The sequence below is a fragment of the Canis aureus genome, chromosome 12 (assembly GCF_053574225.1).
Source record: "Canis aureus isolate CA01 chromosome 12, VMU_Caureus_v.1.0, whole genome shotgun sequence".
Lineage (NCBI taxonomy): Eukaryota > Metazoa > Chordata > Mammalia > Carnivora > Canidae > Canis > Canis aureus.
This window is the reverse complement of record NC_135622.1, coordinates 48,606,634-48,619,261: the sequence shown is the minus strand read 5'-3', so window position 1 is coordinate 48,619,261 and position 12,628 is coordinate 48,606,634. Positions and strand designations below refer to the sequence as shown.

The 12,628-nt window shown below is 37.1% G+C and overlaps 1 long non-coding RNA gene across 9 annotated transcripts in view; it reads left to right on the top strand.

Annotated features, from left to right (window-relative positions):
- Nucleotides 1–12,628, top strand: part of LOC144281158 (uncharacterized) — a 366,474-nt gene that overhangs the window by 164,791 nt on the left and 189,055 nt on the right. For 3 of the 9 annotated variants that reach the window (XR_013349641.1, XR_013349636.1, XR_013349637.1), the window contains one exon: nucleotides 8,809–8,985. The exons of the other annotated variants lie outside the window; for them this stretch is intronic. This is a non-coding gene — a long non-coding RNA (uncharacterized LOC144281158). Of the gene's footprint in view, nucleotides 1–8,808; nucleotides 8,986–12,628 lie in introns of those variants that run through there. 9 annotated transcript variants of the gene reach the window in all.

The following is a 12,628-nucleotide window of genomic DNA, read 5'->3' as shown; positions in this document are numbered from 1 at the left end:
TTATATATAATAATACAAACTATAATATGAAATATATATATATATATATATGAATTATAAAGATATATATAAAATCCTCCCTCCCTAACAGGGGATGTAGATGAGAATCTGATGGATTTGTGTCATAATGCTGTGCTGTGTTTCAAAATTATTGTTGGTATAACTGAGGTATGGAGTGTTGAGTTGAATGGTTTTGAGTACCATCTATCAATGCAGATAGAATATCCTACCCCCATCCCAACCAAATCCTGAATAATGCTAAGCTAAACTGATTTATAACAGTTAATCTTCTCCATATCAAGCATCTGAGATATTCAGTATCTCTTGAGTCACTGAAAGGCCAGAATCACTTTGGACATTAAAACAGGTCATCCCGGGCAGCCCCGTGGCTCAGCGGTTTTAAGCGCCGCCTTCAGTCCAGGGCGTGATCCTGCAGACCTGGGATCAAGTCCCACATCGGGCTCCCTGCATGGAGCCTGCTTCTCCCTCTGCCTGTGTCTCTGCCTCTCTCTTCTCTCTCTCTGTGTCTCTCATGAAAAAATAAATAAAATCTTAAAAAAAAAAAAATAAAAAAATAAAACAGGTCATCCCTAAATTTGCTTTTAGTTCCAGTAATCTATACTTGATTTTATTTGGGCAAGACTATAGCTAGTACGATCGAGAATTTACTAGGAGCATGAGTGAGGATGAATAGTATACATTCTTTCAGAAAGACCTAGTTCAAAGGATAGCACCTTGGATAACTCAAAAAAGGAAAAAAAAAAAAAAAAAAAAGAAGAACCACAGTAGGTGGAGGAGAGAAAATACTTTCTCCCTCACCCCCCAACTTCTGTCTATTTTCTCTTCTTCTTCTATAATTAATTCACATAATAGCTCAGCTATTACAGGCTAATAGTTGAGGAAGCAAAATCTCAAAAAAAATTAACTTTCCTTAGTTTACATAAAGAAGACACTGATGGATTTGGGACTCTGATTCTAAGGTCCAAATTACTTACTTGCTAAGGTAAGATATATAAGGCAGAGAAAATTTCAGCTGAAGAGATCTCCTCTTTGGCAAACTTCTCACAATCTTAAAAGACCAGAGCTTTAGAATTTGGGATTGCTTTAAGAGAGACCTCTAGCAAGAAGGTTAAAAGGAGAGTTGAAGGCAGGTTAACTTGATTAACATCTCAGCTCAGGTTTTTGTGAGTTACTTAAACTCTCTGAAATTTACTGTCCTCATCCTGGATATGATAATAATACCTACCTATTGTGTTGTTATCACATAAAAATAGTTGACACATATAAAGTGCATAACAGAATAACTGACACATAGTAAACAGTGTTAACTGGTATAAATCCTCGATGGCCTAGGAGGATTTAGCTATCCAATAATGTATTACACACTCTTGAAAGTTGACATTCCTTGGGGTCCAATTCTGAAATGGAGAGAAATTTTCAGGAAACTTAATTATGGAGTGTTGGTGCTGCTTGAAGGAAGCAGGACTGGACAGCATTGCGAAGAAAGCAGGCTTTATCAGAGGGAGAACTTACGTTGTGATAAAGTTTCCTTCCACATTTCCGCCAACCTAATAAAGAGTTCTGACCCTGAGATGGCTGTTTAGATATTTCCAGAGATAGGATAGAGGGCTGGGTCTTTCACCTTACATTAACCAGTCAATGGACCTAGTTTGTGTTGGTGAAAGGATGCATCTTTGAATAAGGCAACTCTCTAAAGAGCCTGAAGAAGGCTGTTGATAAGCAACATTCCCCTAGCTAGGAACTTAGGTCTTCACTCCTGGAAAGGAACACTTGGCAGCACACGGCAGCATCTACTATACTCATCATGACCAGCCCTTCACTTGGCAAGGAACGTGCAGTGTCCTGGAAGGCAATATTGTCTGCTGGGTTTTAAGGGGGTGTTCAATAAAAATAGGCTATTTTTCTCCTGAGTTTGAAGCCACATGAGTTATATACACTTGGAGTTAACATGTTAGATTTGTTACTGATAAAGGTAAATTGGAGAAGGTAGACTTATTTCATTCAGTCATCACCCTGTATGATCTCCCTGTAGATTTCCCTGTACAGCATCAGGGGCAAACACTGTCTGGAATGCATACCCCTGTACAAGCAGAGGACACCTGTGTCCTGGGGGCAGTCCATGCGGAAAGAAAAAACATCCCCAGAAGCAATTTTGCCTTATACACCCAGTGCCTCATTTCAGAGGTCATGGAAGAAAGCAGACAGTGTTTCCATGCCCTTCTCTCCCGGGGAGCAGAAAATGAGAATATTTCTCATTCTGCAAAAATGAGGAGTGGGATTTAAGCATTCCTTCTTAATTCTGCTGCTTCCTCTGGCTACTTGTGGTCTCCCGGAGGCTTTGTGTCCTCAAAATAGCTCAACAGAAGATGTTATCTTCACTAGTATCTTCTAACAAGGTCCTTCTGTCCCTGAGGCTAGCTTCAGGCTTGTCAAAGTGAATGTGTAGTTATGGGTCTGAACTTTGTAGACACGCAATACATTTTTTAATTTCCCATATAGCATAGTTTAAATACACAAATTTGACAAGATTAATTATGAAAAATATGATAGTCTTCCCACCTCCGTTCAATAACTGTTCCAGAAACTGGCAACTTTCAAATATTTTTGCTTTCCTTTGTTATCTCCATTCATGTTAATACCACACTTACATTGACACTTCTTGATTTTACCAGGTAAAGCATTATCTGCTGACTTCCTGCTATGGAAGAGAAAGTGATAGGGTGTGGTTTTGTTTGTTTGTTTGCTGTTCACTTTCCTCATGTTCACTTCCCACCCCACCCTATTACCATAATGATGACTTAATTTTGGCTAAATTAGAATTATGACTGTGTTAGTGTTATTCACAATTAAGCCATGAACCACATATCATGACCACTTTTTCTTTCTTGTAAAACTTGGTTTCCCAGAAATTAAGAATACTCTTGAAGAATTTTTTTTTTTTTTTTTTTGGTCCCTCTGACCTACTCCAATCGGGAGAGGTTTATCTCTAGGACTGCAAAAAAGCTTTTATTACCACTTCTCCTCCCATTATCAGGTTGGGGATTTCCTTTATCTGCCTTGATTCCTGGATTCCATGTCTTTTCATTTCCTGGCTTACTTCTTTTGGTAAAACACCTCTTCTAGCACTTTCCTGAGAAAGGATATATGGAAGGCAAATCTATGACATTACATGTCTCAAACTGCTTTTATTTATACTCTTATTTCAGTGAGAGTTTAGCTGAATAAAGAATTCAAAATTGGAAATAATTTTTCCTCAAAGTTTTAAAGGCTTTATTCCTTTATCTTATAAATTCAAGTACTACTTTTGAGAAGTGTGAAGCTTTTCTTATTCTCCATTCTTTGAAGTAGCTTGCTTTTTTTAATTTAATCTCTTCAATTTTCAGATTTTTCTTTTTTATTTTGGTGCTCTAAAATTTCATGATGTTGTGCCTTGTAGTATATTTTATCCATTTTTGCAGGGAACTTGATGACACTGTTCATTCTGGGAGCTCAGATAATCATGTCTAAGAAACTCTTTTGAATTATTTTATTCTCTATATTTATTGTTTATATATGAAACATCTTATAGTAACCTAAACCTAATTATAATCTTAATTTTTCTTATTTTCATTTTTATTCTCTAGTCCCCATCTTTTCTTCCATTTTCTGGAAGATATCCACAACTGTTCACAACTGTGTGGTTTAATCCATTTATTCAGCTTTTAATTTTTGCCTTCTTGAATTCATTTTTAGCTATTCCTTTTCCTCTGGTTATCTTTTCTGTATGACAGTCTGTTACTATTTAGGGTAACAGACCATTTAGGGGATACAATATTTTCTTTTATTTCACTAAGGATATTATTAGAGTAGTGGGTTTTTTTTTTTAAGTTTTGTACTCTTAGATTATTTTTTGTTTCTTTTCTCCAGTGTATTTTAAAAATTTTTATTTAAATTAAATTAATTAACATATAATGTATTATTACTTTCAGAGGTGGAGGTCAATGATTCAGTAGTCTTATATGCTCATCACATATGCCCTGTGCTCATCACATCACATGCCCTCCTTAATGTTCATCTCCCAGTACCCCATCCCCCCAACCCCTCCCCTCCAGTGACCCTCAGTTTGTTTCCTATGATCAAGAGCCTCTTACAGTTTGTCTCCCTCTCTAATTTCATCTTGTTTTACTTTTCCTGTCTTCCCTATGATTCTCTGTTTTGTTTCTTAAATTCCACATATGAGTGAGATCATATGATATATGATAATTGTCTTTCTCTGGTTTGTTTCACTTAGCATAATATTCTCTAGTTCCATCTATATCCTTGCATATGGCAAGATTTCATTGTTTTTGATAGCCAAGTAGTGGTCCGTTGTATGTATACCACATCTTTTTTATCTATTCATCTGTTGATGGACATTTGGGCTCTTCCCATAGTTTGGCTATTGTGGACAGTGCTGCTATAAACATTGGGGTGCAGGTGCCCCTTTAGATCACTACATTTGTATCTTTGGGGTAAATACCCAGTAGTGCAATTGCTGGGTTGTAGGGTAGCTCTATTTTTAACTTCTTGAGAAACCTCCACACTGTTTTCCCAAATGGCTGCACCAGCTTGCAAAGCTACCAACAGTGGAAGAGGGTTCCCCTTTCTCCACATCCTCGCCAACATTTGTTGTTTCCTGTCTTGTTAATTTTCACCATTCTGACTGGTGTGAGGTGGTATCTCGTTGTGGTTTTGATTTGTATTTCCCTGACAGCAAGTGATGTGGAACATTTTTTCATGTGTTTGTTGGCCATGTGTAGGGCTTCTTTGGAGAAATGTCTGTTCATGCTTCTGCCCATTTCTTAACTGCCCATTTCTTCTTATTTTTTAAGTGTTGAGTTTGATAGGTTCTTTATAGATTTTGAATACTAGCCCTTTATCTGATGTGGCATTTGCAAATACCATCTCCCATTCTGTCAGTTGTCTTTTGGCTTTGTTGACTGTTTCCTTTGTGGTGCAGAAGCTTTTAATCTTGATGAAGTCCCAATAGTTAAAATTTGTCCTCCAGTGTACTTTTACTGTTTGTTTTGTTCTTTATCTTTTGCACGCTATCTCCCCTGGATTTCTTGTTTTGTTTGTTTGTTTGTTTGTTTGTTTTTAACTACATGTTCATTTAAAAGAATGACACAAAAAGCTTGATTAGATACTAATCAGGTATGCATGTAGGTTTTATTATAGGTGGAACTGGTTAGGCTTTTCACTAGAGCTTTAAGTTTTTTTCTCCTGGACTGAAAATTTTCTGCCTGGATTGTATAATTCTTCCTGTGACAGTCTTAGAACCTTGTGGGAGGAGAGTAGCAGATCATATCTTTGCTCTCAACTCTGTCTGGTCTTTTACCATCTCCAGGGATGACGCCTCCACCTCCAATCTGCTAGCATGGTATGGGAGGAAAGTTGCCCAGCTGATCCAAGAGGAGAAGGAAATCTCTGATCTATCTGGATAAAAAATCTTTTACTTGATCTTTTTTTCTTTCTGTCCCTTCTAGATAGCTGGTATTGGCAATTCTTAGGCTTACAGGAGACTTATTTGTGGGAGGTAAATTGGATTACTCCTCCCTTTTCTCTACTACCAGTTAAGTGTTCAATATACTCATATCCAATAAGTTAGTTTCACTTAATCTTTTGCTTTCTTGTTGCAGCATTTGGTTATTATCATCCTTTATCCCATTCCTTTTGTATTTTGGGTGCAAATAGTTCTCTTGCTGTTGTTTCAAGTGGGTCTCTAGAGAGGTAGCAGAGACAAATGTACTTGCTTAATATGTCATCTTTTACAAAAATGTCTTCTTTAATACATCCGTGCTGTATTCTCCCCAGATACATGCATTTATTCCCTTTTCTTTATGTCCCATACATTCACATCTTTATGTTTAATAAATATGTGTTCACTAATCTGGACATTATGTGAATCTTTTAAAATTAATATACAAAACAGAGATTTGATTTCCAACTGCTATCTCCCTACAAACTATCCAGAACAGGTCTTACACATTTCATCTTAATGACTACTTTAGACCCAAAATAATTTTTATTGATAACAGTAATATGGTAATTCATTATGGTATGCTGTTACCCAAGTGCTAATTAAAAGGAAAGATAGTTGAAGGATAAAGGAGGGCTTGAAAGCACATCACACAAAAGTTCCTTCCTAATATATTTCCTGTCTATCACACTTATTACTGCAGGGTGGGTTGACAGGTTAATTATGTACTAGGCAGGAGAGCTGGTACAGAGGATGTTACAATCTCAAAAGCAAACACTTATAATCATTTTATCTAAATATAAGACAAACTCACCTTGATGAAGGACTGCATTTAGTGATTATATGTAAGGCGACCTCCCTACCTATAGATTACAGATGGCACCTAGTTAAATGTTATACCATAGAGTTAGTACATAAATGCTGACCCTGCAGCAGCTATGACTCATATCTAGGGATTCTGTCAAAATTTGCAAATTTGCTTTATTTTTTTTACTGCTGAGGATTCTACTTTCCCTATTTCCTTTCTAAGCCATGGTTTTTGATAACATCTTCCATATGATATTCATAAACATATCACTGAAAAATACTTATTCATAGTGCATGTTTATTTTATAAGGTGAGAGTTTATTATTTCACTTAGGGAGGACCTTTGCTTCATGAAAGAATCCTCTATTAACACCCTGCCAGTGGCCCCCATCTTTCCTCTGTCCTGTCCTTAAATACATCTGGGGCAAGAAGCTCTTCTCTACCTTGGACAGCTCATTGTACCATTTGAGATTCCCTTTAGAAAGTTATGGTTGCTGTGGTTTTATTTTATTTTAGATTGAGAAAGTACTTCCTTGTCTTTTCTTTCCAGTGACATTAATTCTTACTTCCTGGACTTATGCATTAACTCTCAACTTTTTTTCACAGCAAAGTTTTTTAATATTTGAATATAGTTGACATATCTCTTGAAAATCTGTTTTCTCTTTTGTATCCCTATTCAGTTTCTTTCTTTGTTCCCACTTGTCATTTTTTGCCAGAATATTTTTTAAGTTAGTTGCCATTCTATGTAAAGTTTACCATGATCCTCTAAATGAATAGCTCATAGCTTAATATAATATGTCAGATATATAAATATACAGCTTAGAATGAACCTACTAAATTCGTTATTATGAGCATTATACTTTTTCTGGTGTAGTTCAAGATCCCAATGTCTGTGCTAGCAGCGACTTTCCATTGTATTGGCTTAAGGAAGCACAGACTCTTTCCTGTTCCTCCAACTTACCTACTACTCCCAAATAAACATGACTTTTCTATTACCCATCATATTTTTAGACTTCAGAAGATACAAACAGCACATTGCTTTATGAATTCTCAATTTATTTTTTCTTCCAAAAATTCTACTTTTTTCCAAAATGGGTACATTTTTTTCTAATGTGCAGACTGCACTTAGAATTTAACTCACTCCTCTTCCTTGTTTAGCACTCAAAATATTGAGAATGGTTAGTAATACTTAATTCATTTCAGTTTAACAATCAAATAAATATTTATGGAATAAATACAGCCCAGGTGTAGTGTTAAGCTCTCCTGAGTCACATATTAGTAACCAAGGAGGATCTAGTCTTTGGAATAGGACAGAAGCTCTAATAAATTGATCACTTCTAGAAGATATATTGTAGATATAATACAGTGACAGTAAGGTGGAATGGTTCCCCCAGTCTTCCAGACTATCTTTAATATGCTATGTCTTTGAATTATACTATAGGGCCATGAGTTGATATGATGATTTGACAAATTTGAATGCCACCTTGGTAAGCCTACTAGCTTGTTGATGGTGTTTTATTGTTATCATCAGATACTCAACTCTGAGAAAAATGGTAATCAACTGTGAACAAAGCCAAGTAAAAATCATTTAGGTTTACTAATCTCTAAAGAACAATATTATTCCTTCTCTGATCATCCTTGACCTAAGTACAGTGTTTTGCTCCTCACAGAACATTTTCACATCTTTACTTCTATTTGATCCTTACAGTAACATGATAAGGTAGGACGAACAGAGATTTCTTGTCTCCATTTTGCAGGCAAGAATACTGAGGAGATGTGACTTGCTTGGCTGTAGGACCAGTAAGAGCCATGGTTTTCTGAATACCCATTTTTAAAATTCTCTCAAAAGCCAATCTGAGGGCTTTGTCAGAGCTTGTCTTGTCTTGTCTCTCTGTATGCCATTGTCTTGTCTCTCTGTATGTATGTTGGAAGAGGGAACATTTGGGTGATGCCCAGAACTCAAAGGGGTCATGCATAGCTTGTGAACTTTACTGAGCGAGTACTCAGCACAGATCCAAAAAGCAGATTTTGTGAGAGGAAATGCTGGGCCAACCTAATTTAGACCTTCCTTCATGAAAGCTAAGGCATTCAAACCATGTGATGGATTCTTTTTAATATGGTATTATTGTCAGGGAATAGCTTCAATATGCACCGTAAGCATTAAATGCTAAAAATAATAACAGCAATTATAGATTGTTCTGACACCAGAGGAGTAGAATTATACTTCTTAACTGCATTGCCTTTAGCCAATAAAAATGCAAAATCACTTTTCTGGAAACTGTTTCCTCTGTGCTAGATTACCAAGAGATGGCAGCATTCCATCCATCATTCAGCAACTACATATTCCTTGTTGAGAACTAAGATTTCATCTTTTCCTAATAAAGTGTTGAGAACAATGAATAAAATTTAAAATATGAATCTGTTTTATAATCACCCCTTGTCACACAGTCATGCAGCTTCCCATTGTCTACCTCTATGTTTAGGTGCTGATGATATGTAACGAAAGATTCCAATGACCTATTTTAAAATCATACATGGTATATAGTTGATGGTAATGTACAAAGCCCACTGACTAATGATTCGAGAAAGTGAACGGTGATATATGATTCCGCCGTGGATGCACTTGAAGTCTTCCATTTGAGGGATTCCTTTCTCTGCAGAATTTGGTAATCCAAAGTCAAATGTACTGTGTTAGTAAAGCTAGGGATCACTCTGTGTTGTCCTGTTTGGAGTTTGATATTATATTTGGAGTTTGGCACATGTCAGGAGATGGAGAATTTTAGGAAATGTACCATTACAATCCTTCAGTGCATGCTAGTTGCCATAGAAAGCGCCAGACGTATGATTATTTCTGGGGATAAGTGGAAGAAATTCCTTATTAGGGAGGATTGAGAAATGGACATAAAGTTAAGTATTTCTAAAAAAAAAAAAAAAAGTTAAGTATTTCTGAAGTTCATATTTCCAGTACTCAGCTTGTCACAAAATCTTAAGGTTTTTTTTCATAATTGAATTATTACTTCATGACGGAAACCAATGGAAAAGTAATTTTGATACATTTCTCAACAAAAGTGGATACTTTTAAGTATATGGATACATTGCTAGTCTCCTTTTTTTCTTTTTGTGAGTTAATTATATACTTTTTTTTTTTTTTTTTTACAAGGGTTTTCCTCAGTTGTCAAATATCACAGATTTGTCATGGAGTTACCTTGTCAGCTAGTGACCTCTGACAATGAACTACCTTAGACTTAGTTTTGGAAACTACAGAATCTCTTCTACATATCTCCTTGCTTTCTGTTTTCATGGAGATCATTATAGCCTTACCTGATCAAAGAACCATAGAGTTGTTAGGCACCGGTGTTACTTGTCTTCCTCTCACTCCTAAGAGATGACTCATTCTCCCCAGAGTTGAAGAAAAATACCAAATATCATACAAATTTGTGGTAGAGGCAGCTACACCAATCTCTAGCCTCCTGACTTCCAAACCAATATATTTTCTACTGTATTATGATACATAAAGAATAAGTTAAAAAAATGATACCTTTCAGTTTTAAGGTGAGCCAGTGCCACTATCCCCTTCAGGTGTCCAAGTCAACTGGATTGAAGGTATTTGAGCCATCAGTAAAAGAAACATTTTAGGCAAAGGAAGCAGATGCAGCAGAAGGAAGTGATGGATCTCTACTTAGCAAGGGAAGGTGCAGTGATTTCCAGGTGCTCACTTGGAATGCATAGGTCCCCTCTCACATACCAGAGGTCTGAGGACCCTCAATTTTTCTCTATATCTGGGGCAGGAATCTTGATCTTTTGCAGGAAACCTTGTTCTCTTGTTTCTATACACTCCAAAGAGAGAGGGTCAACCAAGCAGGACCCCAGGGAGCTTGTCATATGGGAGGAACATATCCTTCCCTCTTGGAGGAGCCCAGGATAGGTTACACACAGATCAGGTCTGAGCATAGAGTTGTTGAAAAGTGTCACAGATACTGCTACAATCACGGAAGCCTGAAAAATACCTCTTATGTGGCTGACAGACAAATGAACTGACTGTCCTTCAGCTTCTGTCAACAGTGCTCCTGGTGGGGACTCCCAGTGACATGGGGTGTTATTGGTAGCTCACATAGCTTATCTCCTTGGTTTCCATGCATATTCCTATAATAAGCAGGACAACATTAGAAAGGCGCTGCTTCATAAAAAGCATTTTTTACTTCTACAAAGAAGTTATATGGGGATATTATCAAAGGGCCTGCATAGGTAGACCTAGTTGTCATTCTCCAAGGCCTGCATTAGGGGAAAAAAAATGTTAACAAGTCTTGATAATAATGGTAACCTTTTGTTATGTGTCAGATATTATTCAGAGTGCTCTTCATTTATTTATATTTATTCCCAATAATAACCCTATGGAATTGTTACTATCATCACCTCCATTTTGCAGGTGGCACTGCAGCTTAGAAAGATTAAATAACTTCTTGAGGCCACCTGGATAGTAAATGCTAAAACTGGGATATGAATTCAGGGAGACTGACTCTAGACTCTTTGCTCTTAACTATACCATATTGTCCCTATGCCTATTTCTGCAACACAAAGATAATCACGGTGTGAGCCTGGACAACTGCAGTTTCTTTCTGGCTTAAAAGTTTTACAGGCTCCCTGCTATGGCCATAGCTGGTGCTCAGCCCTGGGGACAGCAGCCTCCTTGCTGAAGTTGCCCTTCTTCAGATGGCTGCGACAAATCCACTAGAAGTGAAGCTACTCCAGAGCAGGTTTGGGCACTGATGTGGAAAGGTGATCCACCTTGTCTTGCCCTCTAATGAAAGCAATCTTATGGACACTGATTTTTCCAGCAAGCCGCAGAGCCATTCTGTGGGCAGACTTTACCTGTTTGAGTCCATCAAGTTTATCTCGCTTTCATTTATTGCTGGAAATAGAAATGTGACTCTGATTTACACTTCTCATGGAAAGTAAACTTTCCAGCCATTGGTTTCCAAAGAGCTTCCTTTGGGAAATACTCTAATGGAAACATTCGCCCAAGGACTTTTCTTCACCTCCTCACCTACTTCAGTCTGGACTAAAGAGAGACCCCATAAACTTCTCACTCTTGTTTTAACCTCTGGAACTGCTCGCTACTTTCTCTACCTCAGTAGTTTTGATCTGACCTCCGCTTTAGGGTCTCTACTTTCCCATCTTTCATCCATAATGTAGAGTTGAATTTACCTGTTCATGAATCCCTTAGTTGAAGAAGTTTGCCAAGGTAAATGCTGCCATCTCTGTCTTTTATCTTTAACCCTCTTTGGAGATCCTCAGAAAGAACAATGCCTCTGTCCCCTAATATTAACAGCATGGCTTATCTCCAAATATGAAAAATAGTTTGTGAGAGGAATTTTACTACAGTGCAAAGCTTCCAGAGACCTAGGAAATACTTTATGGCAAAAATATAACAAAAATGTTAGAAACCCCTTAATTACTGAGTGTCAACGATGCAGTAGAAAATGATGCCATTTGTAGGAGTAAGGAGTAGAGGCCTCAACCTTGGACAAGAGCCAGAATGACTAAAAGCATTAGGGCAAATGGCTAGGTCATAAACACACTACCCACCTTCCTTATTCTGTGTATTTGGATTCAGGGCAGTCTTAATTCATACTTCTATGCATTGACATAAGAGAGAAAATTAACCATTTAAGTCAATCAAATCTATATCTAAGATGCATTTGCTTCCTCAGTCACTATAGGGGTCCAGTTATAAGGCCCCATATATCTTGGTAGCAATATCTACTGGCTAGAAGAATTCATTTGTTCTATTAGATTCCACTATCTTGCTGGTGACAGTGGTTATCCTGCCTGGGAAGGTGATGAAAGGGTCTCCATTAGACTGTGCTTCATTTTAATAAAGGAGTAATATCATTTATTGAGACTCAATAAAAGTCAATAACTATACAAGAGTTTTAATCATATTATCTCATAGAAAGGGAAGAAGGAAGGAAGGAGGAAGGAAGGTAGGAGGAAAGAAAGAGAAAGAAAGAAAGAAGAAAGAAAGAAAGAAAGAAAGAAAGAAAGAAAGAAAGAAAGAATAATCTTATGAGGTAAGTAGTGTTAATTGTCTCCATCTTACTAGCCTAAAGTCATGTTGCTAATAAGAAGAAGAACAAAGATTTGAATCTGTCAAATATGACTAAAAAAGCTGCACCAAAAAACAGTTATGCCTCTGTCTGTGTCTCCTTGGGGCTTTAATTTTGTCCTGTAGTATAGCCCCCACATCATCAGGCTTCCTTTACATCCTAGAAACCTGAAACATAGTAGGTGCACAGGAAATAC